Source organism: Rosa rugosa, chromosome 4 (genome assembly GCF_958449725.1).
Source record: "Rosa rugosa chromosome 4, drRosRugo1.1, whole genome shotgun sequence".
Lineage (NCBI taxonomy): Eukaryota > Viridiplantae > Streptophyta > Magnoliopsida > Rosales > Rosaceae > Rosa > Rosa rugosa.
The window spans coordinates 37,534,073-37,554,625 of NC_084823.1; the positions used below are offsets into that span (position 1 = coordinate 37,534,073).

Sequence of the window (20,553 nt, forward strand, 5' to 3'; positions counted from 1 at the left end):
ACTAGGTCCATCCAATTAATGCGATGTCTAGGCCAAGGATCGAATAAGAGAAAGGTAACCGAAAGGTTGAAAAGTGAGCATTGCTCCACCAAAATCTTAACCCTCCTTATCTGGTCGCATTAAAAGGAGTTACTTAAAGGTTGCATGATAGGCAACACCTAAGGATCATATTTCTTTTCTCTTTACTTAGGAAGTACTACTGCTTCTTGACTAGTCGATTAATCCCTCTCGACTTGTCAAACATACCTTCTGTCTCAATTCACTGCATAATCAAGTTTTTTCGTCATGGCATTCTCTCAATTGTTCTGCAACTACGTACTGCAAGAACTTTGGACACACCAAATTAACATGTTACAAATTGGTTGGCTACCCACCTGGCTACTTTAACAATTCGAAATCTGATGGTAAGATCTCTACATTGGTTGTTCACAGAAATCGAGGTAAGGTTGGTGTTGCTTTACAAAATTCTGACTTTATTGGTGGAGATACTTGGATAATTGATTCAAGTGCCTCAGATCATATGACTTATGACAAATCCCTTTTTTCCAGTTTGTCACCCCCGTCTGTGTCTAGTGTTATAAACGCTAATGGTGAGTCTTTCCCTGTAATGGGGATAGGTAGAATTCGAGTCACTCCTGCTTTAGAGCTTCATAATGTTTTATATGTTCCAGCTTTATCTCATCATTTAATATCCGTATCACAATTAAATGCTCAGTCTAAGTGCTCGATAACATTCTTCCCTATGTATGCCATTTTTCAAGATCTTCTCACTAGGGAAATAATTGGTCGTGGATATTTGAGGGGGAAACTATTCCATCTTGATTGCATGTATGGTGGAGAGAAGCCAACAAAGACAACCCGAGTTGCTTTGACAACAAGTTCTAGTCAAATTAGTGAGGTATGGTTGTGGCATCGCCGTCTTGGGCATCCTTCTTTTAGCAATATGAAAAAAAACCATGCCTTCTTTGTTTATTGGGATAAATGAGTTTACTTTACATTGTGAAACTTGTGTTCTTACTAAGAGTCATCGTGCTAGTTATCCTTCAAGTGTTTCCAATAAAAGTGCTACCCCTTTTGAGATTATTCACTCTGATGTGTGGAGACCTTCCAGAGAACCCACTGTTTCTGGAATGCGTTATTTTGTCTTGTTTATTGATGATTGCACTCGATTATCATGGGTAGCATTGCTTAAATCTAAGGATGCTGTGTTTTCTACTTTTCAAGCCTTTCAAAAAATGATTCAAACACAGTTCAATGGTCATATTAAAGTTTTTCGTTCTGATAATGGGGGAGAGTTTGTTAATCATGATTTTCAGAAACATTTCCAAGAACAAGGTATAATCCATCAAACCACTTGTCCCCAAACACCTTAACAGAATGATGTGTCTGAACGTAAAAACCGTCATCTTTTAGACATAACACGAGCATTGTTATTTGGTGCTCATATGCTCAAGTATCTGTGGGGTGAAGCAGCCATCTTATTAATCGCCTTCCTTCCAGTGTTCTTCAGGGGTGTATTCCCTTTGAAGTCCTGTCAACCCATGTCTTTATTCCTTCCTTCCATAATCTTCCTGCCCGTGTCTTTGGTTGTGTAGCCTTTGTCCACATACCAAAAAATCAGAGGTCAAAGTTGGATGCCCGAGCTCTGAAATGTGTATTTGTGGGTTATAGTTCTCATCAGAAGGGCTACTAGTGCTATCATCCACCTACTCAGAAGTTCTATGTTACAATGGATGTAACATTCTATGAGGACATGTGTTATTTTACCCCCAACAACATTTCTCTTCAGGGGGAGAATGAGTTTTTTGACGAGATGTTTGTTGGTGGAGCATTGAAGAAAAATCATGAGGATGAAGAAGAATGTACTGACGACCATGATTCGACTGGTCAAAGTATCCAAATCAACCAATCAATGACAGATTTGAAGGAACAAATAAGTTTTATTGACCAGTTAAACTTATCCATCAACCAGTCAAATCCTGAGGAACATAGTCTTGACCAGTCAAATTATGTGGCAGAAGAACACATAACCTTTTTCGACCAATCAGAAAATCAAGCCGAAGAACCTTTGATAGTGACTCCCCCTCCTCAATTATCCCTCATTGACCAAGATTTCCCAAGTTCTGAAGATCATCTAGAGGTACGTTCTAAATCCATATATGAGTCTAATAATAATGTTGAACCTACTCTTGTTGAGTCTGGCCCAACCTAGGGCTGGGATTTTAGCCCGAAAACCGGCCCGGGACCGGCCCGAACGGTCCGGGCCCTTTAAAAAAATTTGACAATTTTAAAAAACCCGACCCGAAAATATTATATAACGGGCCGGGCCCGGTCCTTAGAAGTAAAAAAAAAAGAAGCCCGAAGGCCCGAGCTACATGATAATTGCTCATATGAAAAACATATCTTATTCTCTTTCTCTCTCTCTCTCTCATCTTCTTTCTCTCCTTTCTCTCCGTGTCTCTTCTTTCTCTTTCTCTTTCTTCTTTCTCTTTCTCTCCTTTCTTCTTTCTCTCCGTGTCTCTTCTTTTAGTTTCTCTCTCTTCTTTCTCTTCGTGTCTCTTCTTTCTCCTTTCTTTCCCGTCTCTTTTTCCTTCTCTCTTCTTAAGTTCTTATCTTCTTCTTCTTTTTCTCCCCAAACTCCATTATTATTTTTTTCTTTTCCCTTCTCTCCCCAAATCAAATCAATTGTAGAATTCCTTCCCCCTCAAATCAATTGTAGAATTCCTAGTTCTCCTTTGTCTTGACTCAACCCCAAAATCTCTCTCTCTAGTTTTTCTGTAGTTATGGCGATCGGAGGACGAATCTGAGTTGCAAGGTTTGGAAGCTTGATTGGATAAAGAAGTCTGAAAGTTTTTCGATAATGAAGTTTGAGCTTGGGTAAGAGGATCGAAGTCTGAGCTTGATTCTACAAACCTAGACTTTCAATGGTGGTGGTTAGGTGGCTTTGGAGGGCAGAGGAATTTGTGTTTGGAGCAACATCTGTTCTCAGATCTGTTGCTTTTTTTTTTTTTTTTTTAGCCTTTTGGGCCCGAAAAGCCCGAAAAAATCGGTCCGGGTCCAACTCGGTCCCAGAATTGAAAAAATATTATTTAGGCCCGGCCTGAAAATTTCAGGCCGGGTCCGGGCTCTAGAAATTTTACACGGGCCGGGCCCAATCCCAGCCCTAGCCCAACCAAATATTCCTTACCTAACCGGTCAACTCGTGGTCAACCTACCAAGAAGTATGATCCCACTCTTCATGCTAAATCTAAATATCCAATTGCAAACTTTGTGTCAACTTATAGATTGTCAAAGTCATATAAATCTTTTGTGCATCAAATATCCTTTGTATTTGTACCCAATAAAGTGCAGGAGGCTTTGAGAGATCTAAAGTGAGCCAAGGCAATGGAAGAAGAAATGGAGGCGTTAAAAATGAATCACACATGGGAACTTGTACCACTTCCTCGTGGCAAAAGGACTGTTGGGTGTAGATGGATTTTTACTGTGAAACATAATGCAGATGGCACAGTAAGCAGGTATAAGGCGAGGTTGGTGGCCAAGGGGTTCACTCAGACATATGGGGTTGACTATGATGAGACTTTTGCTCCAGTAGCCAAGATGAATACTGTTCGGGTGTTATTGTCACTGGTAGCTAATCTGAACTGGCCACTCCATCAGTTCGATGTCAAAAATGCATTCCTTCATGGGGAATTAAATGAAGAAGTGTACATGAATCTTCCTCCTGGTTGTGCACCAGATACACCTGGTGATGTTGTGTGGAAATTGAAGAAGTCTCTTTATAGACTTAAACAGTCACCCCGAGCGTGGTTTGGCAGATTCACTCAGTGCATGAGACGCTTTGGATACAAGCAAAGCAATTCAGACCACACCTTGTTCCTAAAGCACCAAAAGGGAAAGGTAACTGTGCTTATTATATATGTGGATGATATGGTGATAACAGGGGATGACTTGGTAGAAATTGGAAGTCTTCATAAGAAGTTGGCATTTGAGTTTGAGATGAAGAATCTGGGAGACTTAAAGTATTTCTTGGGGATTGAGGTAGCCAGGGGGAGAGACGGCATCTTCTTATGTCAACGCAAGTATGTGTTGGACCTCTTGGCAGAGACAGGCATGTTGGATTGTTGCCCGATTGACACTCCAATCGAGCAAAATCACAAACTAGCAGAATATCCTGATCAGGTTCCAACTGACAAATCAAGATACCAGAGGTTAGTAGGACGTCTGATTTATTTGTCACACACTAGACCTGATGTTGCTTATGCAGTTAGTGTTGTGAGTCAGTTTATGCATAATCCAAGTGAACGGCATATGGAGGCAGTGGTAAGAATCTTGAGGTACTTAAAGTCAGCACCAGGAAAATGTTTAATGTTTTCTAAATATCAGCACCTCAATGTTAGTGGATATCACAGACAGGAAGTCTACATCTGGGTACTTCACCTTTGTGGGAGGAAACCTTGTTACTTGGAGAAGTAAGAAGCAAAAAGTTGTTGCAAGGTCAAGTGCTGAAGCTGAATATAGAGGTATGGCATATGGAGTGTGTGAACTTCTGTGGCTACGAAATTTACTTCGAGATTTGGGTTTTAAACCTAAGTCAGCAATGCAATTGTACTGTGATAACAAAGCAGCTATTGACATATCACATAATACTGTGCAACATGACCGAACGAAACATGTGGAAGTTGATCAACACTTCATTAAGGAAAAGCTGGATGCAAAGTTAATCTCCTTTCCTTTTGTTCCAACCGAGGAGCAATTAGCGGATATACTTACCAAAGCTGTATCTAGCAAGTTGTTCCATGACTCATTAGGCAAGTTGGGTCTTCGTGACGTTTATGCCCCAACTTGAGGGGGAGTGTTGACTTGTGAGTCATGTTGTGTAGAACAAGTTTGCTTGCATATAAAGTAAACTTGTAGGAGAAGGATCTTGTAGAAGAAGGAAACTTGGAGGACAAGTACACTTGGAGAACAAGTTTACTTAGAGAACAAGATGTGTAATGTAGTAGTGTATGGCTTGTATATATACCCCCATTTACACCATTGAATTGAGATGAGAAAATTCATCACTCACAAATATCTCTTCCTTTCCATTTCATATTTTGACTCTATTGCCCTCCTTGTAGATATGAGTTAATTTAAACCGTATGGACTTGGCAAAATATATGCAAGCAATTTAACCAAGCTACCCTCCACCCCTAAGAAATCAAGTTGGGAGAATTGAAGTAATGACTGACAAGAGCTGAATATGTTTCCAACCATATGCTTGTCCATTCTCGTGCACGAGCAAATTGTAATGCCTATAACAGCCAAGATGTTAGCATCCAATGTGCTTTGAACTGTAACATGATGTGCAAATGAACCCATAAATATAAGCCTCCAAAGTCCCTAAAGATCCCCCCAAAGCCCGTCGTATTAGAGCCTCTAAAAGAGCCATCAGTGTTTACCTTCAATCATCCAATAGGAGGGGTATGCCAATTAACAAACTTGAATAAATTTTGGAGCTTTAAGACGCAAAGGTGAGAGATGCCTAAGAGCTTAAACATTGACAGTGCACCCGAGGAATTGAGTTACATTACCTGATCCTAAACATAGCTCAACTATACAAGTAAAAATTATTAATAAACGTAAAACAAAAAATAAAAGGGTACACACTGCCGCATGTGCTGTGCCTATAATAAAATAAAAAAACGTAAGCAAAAGTGGTAAATATGATGTGCAAAACTCATTTGTTAATGAAGTTGATCCATGAAAACATGATGTCTAATCGGATCAACAATTTACAAGAAAATTGAAGAATACACATTGGGTTGTCTTTCTCTGATAGATCAATTACCGACTAGAATTCGTCTTCAAGATTAAGCAAATTTATGAACATAGGATTTTTATGGACTCGAACTCTAATCGAATCAATGATCTACCAAAAACTTTAGCTTGAGATGCCAAATTTCTAGTCTTTGATAAATCATTGACCGATTAGAGTTTATCTTCAACTCTACCAATTCAAAGAAAAGCAACATCTTTCATTCAAGCTCCATACTGTATGCACAAGTAAACTTGGTATATATAGGAGACCAAACGACTCCTTAAGAAATCTTCACCACAGGATTTGAAAATTTTAAATCTGAATTGTAATCCACCGATTAAGTTAACCACATGATTTGTGTGCTTAAATGCAACTTACGCGCCATAAGGGCACGGTCATCAAAGAAGTGGGAAATATTTGAACCCGAAATTATCGTACCACGGGGATTGAAAAGCTAACTCCAATCATTGGTTAAGCCGATTACTAAGTCACTAACAATTATAAAACCTAAAAAAAAATAGCACCAGGCTATTTACATGCTCGGCTCGGAACATCCAAGCCTAAAATGGGTCAAGAGAACCACAAGTGAATGCGGAAACTCACAACCAAGTGGTATTGACAATGAGAGTGGTTTGTGAAATTTGATTTTGATTGTGAAAAATAAAATTGACAATTGAAAATTAAAATTGCGACTAAAGATAAAGATAATATAAACTAATCAAGAAGTGGAAATTAGGTCACTAGGGTATCCTCCTAGCCAAATTTAATGCACAAATATATTCGACAATGGTCATTCAATTCATAGTGGCATTAAGAACCGTACCCAAGGCTTTTCAAGGCTCATGGGTCATTAGATTTTTTAAAGGGTATTCCTACTCCGGATCAAGGGTCGTAGAAACTCAATTGGGACAATCTAGAGCCTTGTTAGGGGCCTCTAGTTGCATCAAAAGGCGAAGAGTCCTAGAATCAAGGTTCTCAAGCTAGCCAATACGGCAATCGAAATTGGTATTGTAACTAACCATGTTCTAAACAAGTGTCCTAGCTATAAATTAGAGAAGTGATTAGGTCCCCTAATTTGTTCTAGACATGCTCATCTACACATTCAAGAGTTAATCAAGCACCTAAGCATGCATCTAAGCCAAATATTATAGAATAGAACATATGCCAAACACGAAATTGAAAACCATTAAATCAAAACATATTTATTACATTAAATCCATGCTAGGGCTCAAACCCTAGCTTCCTAAATAGACTACTCACAACCCATCCACAAATCAACAACAAAATACATCAATTAAAGAGATAAAGGTGAAGAGGAGTGAGAAGTGACAAGAACAAGTCACAAATTGCTATGAAGCAATTATGACAAGCCTTGATTTATGGCTTTCCACCATACCCAATCCCAAAACTTGAAGCTCCTTGATGCTCTCTGAAATCCCTTGAAGGATTGATGAAGATTTGAGGGTTGAAGTGAGGAAAGAAAAATGAAAATAGTGAAAGGAGGGTGGGTGCTTTTCCGAAAGGAGAGAGAGAAGTGATGGGTTGAGGTATACTGTGTGCAGCGCTGTAGGTAAGGGTTCAGAGAGAATAGAGGAATACTAGAAAACTTCCCGCGCTTTGTTGCGGGATGTACCGTTATCAATGAATTAGATGTAATAGAACTAAACTTAAAAGGACGACAAAACTGTTTTCAATTGTCTTGAGACCATTGCTACATTATAAATCAAGGATCTCAGACAAAATTGTAAAATATGACAAAATAGTACAATATCATCACTGCAGATCATCTAAAACAAAAGATGAATTAAATCATGCCCTAGCTTTGAGATCTTATCAAAGTTTCTACTGGCAACATTTTCCATTATATATAGTAGTTTTCAAAAAATAGGCTATCTTAGTTTAAGGTCAACTTGGTTACAATTGCTGCTGGAACATTTTCCAAAAAATAGTTGTTCTAGTTGCTCCAGGTGTATATATACAAAAGGTGTTAGCCTATCAAAAGTTGGTCATGGAGTCTCTCCAAAAACATTGCTTGCAGTTCTATCTATACAAAAAGTCGTGCAGCAACAAATAGTAATTCAGTAGGGAATAAAATTTAGAAAATGAGACTGAAACAGTGAGCACTGACCAGGATCACACTGCTTATAAAATTTCTTCAAAATCTGCAAACAAAAATCGAGAGCAAGGAAAATTCATACTCAATATCCAGAAATTTACTAAGAGCAGGAAATTGATGGGAAATGTTGGGAGAGAAATACCGGTTGTGAGGGTCTAACCAAACCTCCTCCACTCTGCGGACAGAAGCTCTTCTCCTGACAATCTTTGGGGTGTTAGGACCATACCATTCTAAATAAATTGTTTAACTTCAGAATCTTTTATGTTGGAGGCAACAGCCTTTATCTCCTACAAAGTGTAATGCACTCCTAGCGATACCCTGATAAAATAGAAGACAGGTTAGTCTGAGACAGCTTACAGAAAAGACCTTCATATATATTTGAGCTGAGTTTCTACATTTACTATAAGGGTATTCATAAGTCACAATCTCCACATTTCTGGGTTGGTGGCTTGTGCTATTTCTCAATGATCGTGCTATCATGTAGTTAGTGACTGTAAATTTCTTTGGTTGTTTGTGCTATTTCTCAATGGTCAAAAGTTCAGAGCATATAAGGACACTTTGCATCGAACACCAAGTTGGTCACCTTTTAATAGTGACACTTTGCAAACTCGATGTTTACTTGCTAAATTGCTAAAATGGTAAGAAATAAGGGTATTATGTATATTGTTATGCTTGAAGTGCAGAAAACTTTGTAGCTTGAAGGCTTAACTATCCGTCATGAATTAGTGGCTTACCTATTCAAGATGATTCATGTGCTGCAGCCAAGTCCGAAAACAATTATGTGTCCTTATCTGTCACAATTACAATAAATATGAGATATGGTGACAATTAGTGTTAATAGCTAACCTGCAATAAGAATTCACGAAACTTCAAAGCTAACCTGCATATTAGAGATAACCATTTGAGCTCCATGCATCCATCCAACATGTGGTTGGAAATTCAAGGAGGCAACTTCATGTTCCTTTGGGGTAAATCTTTAGAATGTTCCTCTGTGTGAACCTAGAGACTATAACACAACACCAAGTATCAGAATCATTAGATCACAACAACTGCTAGAAAACACACAAACCTCAGAGATGAAACCCATAAGCAAAACACGCATAACAATATTCACCAACAAAACACCATTAACTGAGTACAAATATGACATAAATTCATTTGGTCTGACTAATTAAAAACTAAGAATGCAAATCCCAAAAAATTCAGCGAAATTGGTGTTGAGGAAAAAATATGCACACTGTGAGCGTAAATGTCACCCAACATAATTTCACTCGTATTCATTTAGTGAATAGAGTTTTAATTATTTCGGGTTCGACCCATTCAAGACAGAATGTGTCTCTTAATTATATTCCCTCGTTACAGGGAAACACCCTTTGATTCCATTTATGAAGAAACCAATTGTGGATGTGTATTTGTTTTTGCGGCTGCACCCGGATATTTGAATGGGTTGCCTACGTACCCTTGGAGAGGGATCAAGCCACTCGTAGTTCAAGAGTTCCAATGGGTGAATGACCCATTGGAGGGTATTGCTTTTGGAATGTGAATAGTGTTTGGACGAATTTGGTGTAAGTGAACCAGGGATTCGATTTGTTTTGGATTTGTTTGGAAAGGCTGTGACGTTTCCTGGTGCTTGGCGGAATTTGACTGATGAGGTCAGGGATTCGGATCGGATGAACCAGGGAGTCAGGGATTTTGTTTGGACTTGCGGTTGCATCTAGTGGGTTGCTAGATTGCCTACATACCCTGTAAAGGGATCAAACCGTTGTAGTTCGGAAGTATGTATTTCTGGTGTTGGAAGAATTTGACTGGAGTCAGTGATTCAATTTAGGACTGGCTGAATTTTGACTGGTGGAGTCAGGGATTCTGTTTGGACTTGTGGTTGCATCTAGTGGGTGTTGCTAGATTGCCTACGTACCCATTGTGGGATCAAACCAACCGTAGTTCATAGAATTTGTATTTCTGGTATTGGCAGAATTTTTGGTGTTGACGGATGTACATATATTTATTTTTGAATCCGTCGAATGTATTTCTTGTGCAGACACCTGAATTAAATTTAGGCACTCGATGTATTGAATCTTGTACTGGGCCGTATGAATGGGCTTTTGCGTTGTCGACAAACGAATTTGGCCATGCCCGAACATTGAGACGAATTGTCTTGAAGTGGGCTTCGATATTTGTAGGTGGCTGGTCCACTGGACACCCATCTTCTCCATCTACACCCAATTTTAAGCCCAATAAGGGTCTTGCTCAAATCTGGAAATCCAAGCCCAACTTTGTTGGCCCAACTTGTATAACCAAAAGAAAAGCTCCAGGCCACTCATTAATAACTCGTTCTTGGAGTCTCGATGAGGTTGAGAGAGTTTAGATCATCAGCTTAAGTTAGAGGTCGAGTCGAAGACTGGCATGGATTTCAATTCGACTTTGGAAACGGAGACGTCCTCTTGTACTCTGCATGAAAGGGAGGTCTCTGTCGTCTGATTCAGCACCTGTTCTCCTAAGCGAAGAATCTGAGGCTTCTCACCTGCGTAGAGAAAGAAATTGGGTAAAGCTTCTCTTTCTCGTCTCGTCTCCACTGGGCTTTCATTATTCTCAATACTGACAAAATTCCCAATGTTTTTGGCTGCTGTAGGTTCAAATCTTGTTCCGGTGGTTGATCGATTTAATTCGCATGCAAGAGCAAAAGCTGGGGTGACTCTCCAATCTGGTACGACCGCTTCTGTGCACACATGATCATTATATTTGGCAACATTTGTCTTGTTGCTTATGACATAAAGCAAATTCAAGATTGAACCATTAAAGCCATGTTTTTGTCTTCTTGTTAGCATGATTCCAGAAACAAAAACAATTGAGTTTATCACTATATTTGTTCCCAGCTTGCATCCACGGCCTCAGAGAAACCATATAATTAAACCTTGCCATCATTTGTCTTCTAGTTCAAGTTTTAATGCTTGTTTAGACAATTAATATGGCCTCAATTATGTTTGGTCTCCACCGTTTCAATGAGAGCTTTGCTGACCACGTATAACAACAACTAAAGTTTGACTTCATTTGATCACACCACCAAATCAGAAACGACTGCTCCAAGTTTTGTTTTAATCGTCAGTACCGCTCACCACCGCTTTAACAAAGCATTACTTTAATCATTCTTTGTTTTGCTTCTGAGCATCTGAGCCTTGTCTTCTAATTAACTTGCATCCACCACTCTGACAATTGCTTTTGTATTTCTATGCAAGCCTTAATTGTTCCTCCACCAAGCTTTTCACCGCCAAGACATCATTTTGTTTGATATTTAGCTTGGTGTGTTTTTCTTTGGGTTTTGTATGGCTTGTTTGGAAATAGTGTGAGGCCATTTTATTATCATGGTGAATAGAAAGACAGAAGGCTGGAAAGCTCTTTGGTGGTGGCTGATATTGTCGATTTTGTAAGAGAGTGAATGTGGCGTCTTGTGCAGATTTTAGCATTGGAACTCGACCGTTCATGAACGACCATATGTTCCAACGCTTGAAAACCGCAGCAGCCAAGTGCGTTAAGACTCGGGCCGTTCATGAACAACCATATATGTCTTAACGCAGGAGCAGATCACCGTGAGGGTTGGCCGTTCATGAAAGACCATGTATTTCTCGGTAGCTTGAGAGAACTTCAACAAAAGAAGGAAGGTTGTTCATGAACAGCCTATCTTTTGTTGACAGCAAGCAATCTGGACGGTATATTTCCCTGCCAAAGAAGACGGGAATAGCATGGATGCGTTGTATACCTGAGCTTCAGCTTGACTTGTTGACGGATCTGCTTTGATTTCACTCTCTGTTTTGGCGGAGCTTTAGCTTTTTGCTTGCTGAATATTTCTTTCCCTCTCCCTGTGTATTTCTCTTCAGCGTGGCCACTTTTATATAATAGTGGTTGGATAGTTGATGCCTTGTATTTGAATTTGAATAACAGCTCAACTTTATCACTTGTTATCTTTTGAATTAGTCAAATAACTTGACCAAGACTTGAATCAAGGCTAACAGAACATTATCTCCTCTAACTTGACGTCATTTGAACTTGTTAAAGATAATAGCCTCCTTGTTTGCCGTTTGAAATAGTCAAAGACGTAACAAACTCATCCCATGTGTGAAACTGAATGTATTTCTCTTTTTTTTTCACAGCAGCTTGTAGGAATATCAATGTTGTAATGGGCTCCCACTTTTTTCAATTAATTTTGAAAGACCATCACCATATAACTTCTGGACTCGTGATTTTTTCGGCTTCAACAATTGGGAAAACCATACCTACACATTTGCAGCCCTTGCCTCTATAGCAATATAAGAAAAAAAAATGAATCAGAAAGAAAGTAAAGGTACGTGAGAATGAAATCTCAAAAATAAGATGAATCAAACATTTGATTGATCATGGGTAGGTTTGGCAATATGCTTCTCTATATCGTTTGGTTCACACAGCAGCTCTCTCTCTTCCTTATAAAACTCTCTCTCTAATCATTGTTGTTCATAAAAAATTGACTCTATGATGTAGGCAGTGGTACAAATGCAAACAAAGTATTTATGTATACTACATAGATTTCACACACTACTAATATAAATTAGTTTTATTATTTTCTTGTAAGAGAGATCATCTTATGAGATAATACTTTGAAACTACAAAATGTAAATTTGACCAAGAATACATGTAAAACTGAAGCTGAAAACAAAACCAAGCAAAGCAAATAGAAATAATGTAAACCTACACACGTTCATATATATATATATATATATGGATTAGATCATTTGACCCACATGAGAGTAATGGTTTGTAAAAATAACCCAGTCACTTCCAGGAAAGTGAGGTACCATATCAGAAAAACAATAACTGATTTACCCTATCAAAACTTTCTATCAATTTCTACATGAATGAAATCAGATATAAGTAAGTCATTCACCACCTTGCATCTTTTGGATGCAAATAAGACTGGGCGACAATGACTATCATCATTTTCACTCAAAAATCAAATTCAACTTTACAAATTGCAAGCTAAACAAATACAACAGAGCTAAACAAATTTATTTATGCAGTTTTGTTTTATTTGACTTACTTGGCTCTTTTGTTTTGTGGCCGATGACTTATTAGAGTGCATGTTTCATGGTCTCTCTACCTATGCAAGACTTTGTTTACCCAATTTCATGTTTTCTTTCTAAATCTTTAATTTAAATAATGAATTGGAAAGAAAATAAAGGTGGGACTGGGAACGAAATCTCAAAAGTAAGATGAATGAAAACCCAATTGACCTCGTATTCAAATGATGAGCTGAGAACCCATTCTCATTAAATCGCACACAAAACCCTTAATCGAATAAAATCCCAAAAGTCCATACCCAACAAAATTGACCGAAAAATTTACATAAAAGAAGTTACCTGTTATCACTTGAATCAGTTATCTATGGATCAATTCAAAACAAATCCAATCACATGAACAAATCAGAGCAATTGAAGCATGAACAAATCAAACCCACCGATTGAAAAAACAATCCACTGAATAAGCCGATCAACAATCCAAAACAAACCCAGACATGAATTTGCTTGTTCAAAACTGATAATATAGGACCACAAAGAGTGAATTCCTAAAGAAATTGTATTTGATGCAGAACAGATGGCAACTAAATTTGAAGAGCAGTTAGATCGTGTTAAAGGAGGAAAACGAAAAGTGACTAGTAGACGCGAAACAGCTTCTCGGAGTCCGATTGGGACGCACCATACCTTTCCGGAAAGGGAATCGCGCCAGAAATCAAACTCGTCGCTATGCCACGACGTGTGACCTTTTTCGGGCTTTCGGGGTCGTTTAGGGCCTCAAAAATGCGTTTTTTTCTATTTTTACCCGTTTTGGTTTTCCTAGTTATTTTCGGGTTGTTTTCGTTTTTACCCATGGGCTTTAGGGTTTCATTGTTAGTCGCCCTAGAGTTTATTTTCTCTTATTTAAGCCGCCTTAAGCGACGGCAAACCTATCTATTATCTTTTATCAATAAAATTGAGATTATTCTCTTTTTATCTCTGGTGGACTCCAGAATCTTTGCTTAGGTTTATTGCTGGTAAACCTAGTTTATCAATCCGATCAAATCCGTCTGCGTCAGGTGGTATCAGAGCAGGTCTTCCCTGTCTCTCCTATTTACCTTGGTAGCAATGGGGGAAGTTACAAAAGCAGATATCGAAGCTCTTACAACAGCGTTTACCGCTGCCATCAATTCCTTGAATAACCAGATCGGAGATATTCGTGGATTGTTGGGTGAGAGGAACAACAACAACAACAACAATAATCGGCATAGAGGCGGGGAAGGAGGCCAGCGAGTTAGGGCTCCGCGTGGCGAAGTTGTTGTTAATACTTCAGATGAGGAGTCTGAAGAAGAAATTGTGCAACATGAACAACAGGTGCAAGCTGACCAGGATTACAAAGTCAAGGCCGAAATTCCTTTCTTTTCGGGCAACTTGGGTGTAGAAGATTACCTGGATTGGCAGCTTCAGGTGGACAGATTCTTTGAAATTATGGAAGTGCCTGAACACAAGCAGGTTAAGCATGTTGCATGGAGGTTGAAGAGTACTGCTGCAGTATGGTGGGATAAGTTGCAGAACACTCGAAAGAAGCAGAGGAAGTAGGGTGTTAGAACATGGCGAAGAATGAAGCAGCTGATGATGGAGAGATTCTTGCCAGATGATTATGAGCAGATTTTATACAGGTTGTATATTGAATGTGTCCAGGGAACTAGGCCAGTGGCTGATTACACGGCTGAGTTCTTACGCTATTCAGAGCGTAATGAACTAGGGGAAACTGAAGGCCAGAAGGTAGCTCGTTATGTCAGTGGGCTGAAGCCTTCCATTCAAGAGAAAATTGGGTTACAAACTGTTCATACTATGGCCGAAGCTTCAAACCTAGCATTGAAGGCAGAGTTGTTAGAGAAGCCTTCACGAGCTTCTTCTTTCCAGAGATATAATTACCAAAGGAGCACAGATTTGGTAAACTCCTCAACTGACAAGAGTAAAACCACACTGCAGAGATCAGAAAACGCTTTTAGGGCTTCCAATCCTCCTTTTAAAGGGGCTGGCAGTTCTAACAGTTTTAGTGGTGTTCAAACCAGGGCACCGAACCAAAGGCTTAATAATCCTTACGCTAGACCTACAACAGATGTCTGTTATCGATGCAACAAGCCTGGGCATAGATCTAATGTGTGTCCTGAGAGGAGACAAACTGCCCTTATAGATGATTATGATGAGGATGAAGAAGAAGTTGGGAGAGATGGTGATTATGATGGGGCTGAGTTTGCGGAAGAGGAGTCTCCTGAAAAGGTTAATATTGTGTTGCAGCGGGTCTTATTATGTCCTAAAGAAGATGGGCATCGACGCAATATTTTCAGGTCATTTTGTTCCATCAATAACAAAGTGTGCAATTTAATTGTGGATAATGGGAGCTGTGAAAACTTTGTAGCCAAGAAGCTGGTGGAATACTTGCAGTTACCTACGCAGCCTCATGAAGCACCTTATTCTCTTGGTTGGGTCAAGAAAGGTCCACAAGTTCGAGTTACTGATTCCTGCAAAGTACCGGTATCCATTGGTAAGCATTATAAAGATGAAGTTCTATGTGATATTATTGATATGGATGCTTGTCATATTTTATTTGGACGACCTTGGCAATATGATGTGGATGTGATTTATAAAGGCAAAGATAATGTGATGATGTTTATGTGGAATAGTCATAAAATTGCTATGGCTCCTGTGTGTCAATTTGAGAAATCTGATGGAAAGAAAGGGGAGAGTTTCCTGACCTTGTCTAGCAGTGAATTTGAGATGGAGAGGGCCTTTAAAGAATCTGAAGTTTTCTGTCCAGTGGTGATAAAGGGGTTGTTGGCTGCAGAAAAGGAAGATGTGGTAATCCCTAAGGAAGTGCAGAATATGTTGGGAGAGTTTGAAGAGTTGATTTCAGATGAGTTGCCCAATGAACTACCATCTATGAGAGACATTCAACATCAGATTGATTTGGTTCCTGGAGCTAGTTTGCCAAATCTGCCACATTACCGAATGAGTCCCAAGGAGAATGAGATTTTGAGGGAGCAGATTGAAGACTTGTTGAAAAAAGGGTTCATTCGTGAGAGTATGAGTCCTTGTGCAGTTCCAGTCCTTCTTGTTCCTAAGAAGGGCAATCAATGGCGGATGTGTGTTGATAGCAGGGCCATAAATAAGATAACTGTGAAGTACAGGTTTCCTATTCCTCGTTTGGAGGACATGCTTGATGAGCTGGAGGGTTCCAAAGTGTTTACCAAGATAGATCTTCGAAGTGGTTACCACCAGATTCGAATCAAACCAGGAGATGAGTGGAAGACAGCTTTTAAGAGCAAGGATGGTTTGTTCGAGTGGATGGTTATGCCATTCGGGTTGTCTAATGCACCCAGCACTTTTATGAGGCTTATGAACCAGGTTCTTCGTCCTTTTATTGGTTCCTTTGTCGTAGTGTATTTTGATGACATATTGATCTATAGCAGGACCAAAGAAGAACATCTGGTACAGTTGAAACAGGTTTTGAGAGCTTTACAGGAAAATAAACTGTACATTAACCTGAAGAAGTGTACTTTCTGTACCAACAAACTGCTATTTCTGGGATTTGTGGTTGGAGAAGAAGGCATTCAGGTTGATGAAGAGAAGGTGCGAGCAATAAGAGAATGGCCAGCTCCAAAAACAGTTTCTGAGGTGCGGAGCTTCCATGGTTTAGCTACCTTCTACAGGAGGTTTGTGAAGAATTTTAGTACTATTACTGCCCCTATTACTGAATGTTTAAAGAAAGGCAAATTCCAGTGGGGAGATGAACAAGAGAAGAGTTTTGCCTTAATCAAGGAGAAACTTTGCACTGCACCAGTTCTTGCCCTTCCTAATTTTGACAAGGTCTTTGAGGTTGAATGTGATGCTAGTGGTGTGGGAGTAGGTGCTGTGTTGTCACAGGAGAAGAAACCAGTAGCATTCTTTAGTGAAAAGCTGAGTGAAGCTCGTCAGAAGTGGAGTACTTATGACCAAGAATTTTATGCAGTGTTCCGGGCATTGAGACAATGGGAGCACTACCTGATTCAGAGGGAGTTTGTACTGTTCACTGATCATCAAGCCTTGAAGTACCTTAATAGCCAGAAAACTGTGAACAAGATGCATGCAAGGTGGGTGAGTTTTCTGCAGAAATTCCCTTTTGTGATTCAGCATAAATCTGGTACTCTTAACCGGGTTGCAGATGCTTTCAGTAGGAGGGCTTCCTTGCTGGTCACTTTAGCTCAGGAGATTGTGGGGTTTGAGCTCTTGAAGGAGTTATATGAGGAAGATACTGATTTTAAGGAGATCTGGACCAAGTGCAGTAGCAATATTGCAGTTGCAGATTTTTATGTGAACGACGGATATTTATTCAAAGGCAATCGGCTATGTATTCCTAGTTCTTCTTTGAGGAAGAAACTGATCAGAGATCTGCATGGAGGGGGATTGAGTGGACACTTGGGCCGAGACAAAACTATTGCTAGCCTTGAGGAGAGGTATTTCTGGCCACAGTTGAAAAAGGATGCAGGAACTATCGTGAGGAAGTGCTACACCTGCCAGGTTTCTAAGGGTCAGTCCCAAAACACAGGACTTTATCTTCCTTTACCTGTTCCTGATGATATTTGGCAGGATCTTGCTATGGATTTTGTGCTGGGATTACCCCGTACCCAAAGAGGTGTGGATTCTGTGTTTGTGGTAGTTGACAGGTTCTCCAAGATGGCGCACTTTATTGCTTGTAAGAAGACTGCTGATGCGTCCAATATAGCCAAATTGTTCTTCAGGGAGGTGGTCCGTTTGCATGGAGTGCCCAAGTCCATCACCTCTGATAGAGACACGAAATTCCTTAGTCATTTTTGGCTTACGTTGTGGAGGATGTTTGGAACAGCCTTAAACCGTAGCAGCACAGCTCATCCTCAAACTGATGGACAGACAGAGGTCACTAATAGAACTTTGGGTAACATGGTTCGGAGTGTTTGTGGAGATAGACCCAAGCAGTGGGATTATGCTTTGCCACAGGTGGAGTTTGCTTATAATAGTGCTGTGCATAGTGCAACAGGGAAGTCCCCATTCTCCTTAGTTTATACTGCTGTTCCTCGACATGTGGTGGATTTGGTACAGCTTCCTAAAGTTCCTGGTGTTAGTGTTGCTGCTGAGAGCATGGCTAAGGATGTGCAGTTTGTTAGAGAATCAGTTAAGGCCAAGCTGGAACAAACTAATGCAAAGTATAAAGCTGCAGCTGACAAGCATAGGCGAGTTAAAGTGTTCCAGGAAGGTGATGACGTGATGGTGTTTCTGAGGAAGGAGAGATTTCCTGTTGGTACCTATAACAAGCTGAAGCCCAGAAAATATGGTCCTTTTAAAGTGGTGAAGAAGATCAATGATAATGCTTATGTTGTTGCACTTCCAGATTCGATGGGCATCTCTAACACTTTCAATGTTGCTGATCTGCATGAGTTTCGTGAAGATGAGGCTCTTTATCCTGAAGAGAACTCGGGGTCGAGTTCTTCGGAAGTGGAGGAGACTGATGCAGAACAGATGGCAACTAAATTTGAAGAGCAGTTAGATCGTGTTAAAGGAGGAAAACGAAAAGTGACTAGTAGACGCGAAACAGCTTCTCGGAGTCCGATTGGGACGCACCATACCTTTCCGAAAAGGGAATCGCGCCAGAAATCAAACTCGTCGCTATGCCACGACGTGTGACCTTTTTCGGGCTTTCGGGGTCGTTTAGGGCCTCAAAAATGTGTTTTTTCTATTTTTACCCGTTTTGGTTTTCCTAGTTATTTTCGGGTTGTTTTCGTTTTTACCCATGGGCTTTAGGGTTTCATTGTTAGTCGCCCTAGGGTTTATTTTCTCTTATTTAAGCCGCCTTAAGCGACGGCAAACCTATCTATTATCTTTTATCAATAAAATTGAGATTATTCTCTTTTTATCTCTGGTGGACTCCAGAATCTTTGTTTAGGTTTATTGTTGGTAAACCTAGTTTATCAATCCGATCAAATCCGTCTGCGTCAGTATTGGGTACCTGAAATTAGAGGAGATAATGAGCAGAAACAAAGAAAGGAATTCCAAATCAACATATCAAAAGCAACGAACCGAACTCTCTCAATCTCGCTTATACGGCTGTAGGAGATGGTGGCACGATTGGGATCGACGAATTGGGTATTTGGGTGTAACAATAGAAGTCGGCGTAAGCAGATGATTCTTTGGGAAAGAGATACAGTCGATGAGTCGAAGGTTGAAGTCGGTGTAAGTGGAGGCTTCCCGAACAACTGAAAACAAATATTTGTACAACGATGGCAGTGCCGTAAGTTGAGGGAAAACAGAGGGCAAAACCGTCATTTCCCATCCCCAAGATGAAGGCGCTTTAGTATATAGTAATATATATATATATATATATATATATATATATATATATATATGGCTGCAATTATGTGAAGAGATAAGGAGAGTAGGGTGCACGTGCCAGTTAAGAAGGAAAGAACAAAATAATGCACGGTGGGTTTTTAAAAGAAAGAAGAAAGGAATGAAATAGAGGGCACGTGGCTGTTGTCGAAGGGGAAAAGATGAGGATTTAATTGGTCTTGGGCTGCCATCAAAACAAAGGGAAATGAATTAATGGATGGCTGCCAAATGACTTAAGCCAATTAAACAAAGATTGTTTAATTGCTGCACGTGATTATGGCATGCAATCATGCATAATTAATCATCAAATGATTAATTAATATAATTGTTTCTTCTTCTTCTCTCTTTTCATTGCATTTCCGCATATATTATCGGAAACAATTAGATTTCGCTCCCTTGATAGCATTGATCACGGTTGACCCGCACTGATTATTTCATTCTTCTATCCAAACTCCAGATTGCTCCATTTTCGCTTTGTTCTCTCGCAATTCCGTAACTCCACTTATTACCTACAAATAAATAAAAAATAGATTAACTATATATTAATTAACTTGAGGATTAGCTTAATTCTAGTATTTTAGATATAATTACACGTATAAAAATGCGTGTAATCACCACATTAAGTGTTATTGCACATATAGAATGACATCCAAAAAATCATTCACGTTATATTCGTATATAGAAAGAGAATAACTATTCATGAAAGACATTGTGGCAAGAAAGAGAACGCCTAATTAAAAAAATGTTGAAAAAATAGGTTCTAAAATAGCAAGTCATATATAGAAGGACATCCGCGATCCATAAAAAGAATCACGTTATTCTCATGCATAGAAAGAAAATACTAGTATGATTCCGATTTCCGAAATACCACACAGCATTGCCTGATTAAGAAATTGATGAACCAATAGTCCAATAGACCTAACCATGACGTGAATAGAACCTAAAATGGCAACCATAAAAACCATTACAGAAAGTGTTTGTTGTCTTCCCTCTCTAGACTATTGCAAATTTGCAATCAATAACCATCAAAGCCTTTAAACCACTAATAGCCAAATGAAGAAAACAACTCCTAAGGGGACTCTCTCTTCAACCTTCCATTCCTAGCAACAAACCCTCTGTCTTCAAGCCTTTTTTCGGAGGATGAACACAAAATCATCTGGAATAGCACATTCTCAAAAAAAAAAAAATCATCTGGAATAGCAGTTGATAATTAA

At 39.4% G+C, this 20,553-nt stretch overlaps 2 long non-coding RNA genes and 1 other non-coding gene across 3 annotated transcripts; 1 reads left to right on the top strand and 2 right to left on the bottom strand.

The window, feature by feature from the left end:
* Positions 1 to 7,427: 7,427 nt before the first annotated feature.
* Positions 7,428 to 8,976, bottom strand: LOC133707504 (uncharacterized). The gene is made up of 4 exons (XR_009845140.1): positions 8,797 to 8,976; positions 8,651 to 8,707; positions 8,059 to 8,234; positions 7,428 to 7,962 (listed from the first exon to the last, which is right to left on the bottom strand). It is a non-coding gene; the product is annotated as an uncharacterized LOC133707504 (long non-coding RNA).
* Positions 8,977 to 10,239: 1,263 nt separating this feature from the next.
* On the top strand, positions 10,240 to 11,874 carry LOC133745749 (uncharacterized). Its single transcript, XR_009863755.1, has 3 exons — positions 10,240 to 10,458; positions 10,546 to 10,620; positions 11,368 to 11,874. It is a non-coding gene; the product is annotated as an uncharacterized LOC133745749 (long non-coding RNA).
* Positions 11,875 to 12,802: 928 nt separating this feature from the next.
* Positions 12,803 to 12,885, bottom strand: LOC133707586 (small nucleolar RNA U31b). The gene has a single exon (XR_009845201.1). It is a non-coding gene; the product is annotated as a small nucleolar RNA U31b (small nucleolar RNA).
* Positions 12,886 to 20,553: the final 7,668 nt, after the last annotated feature.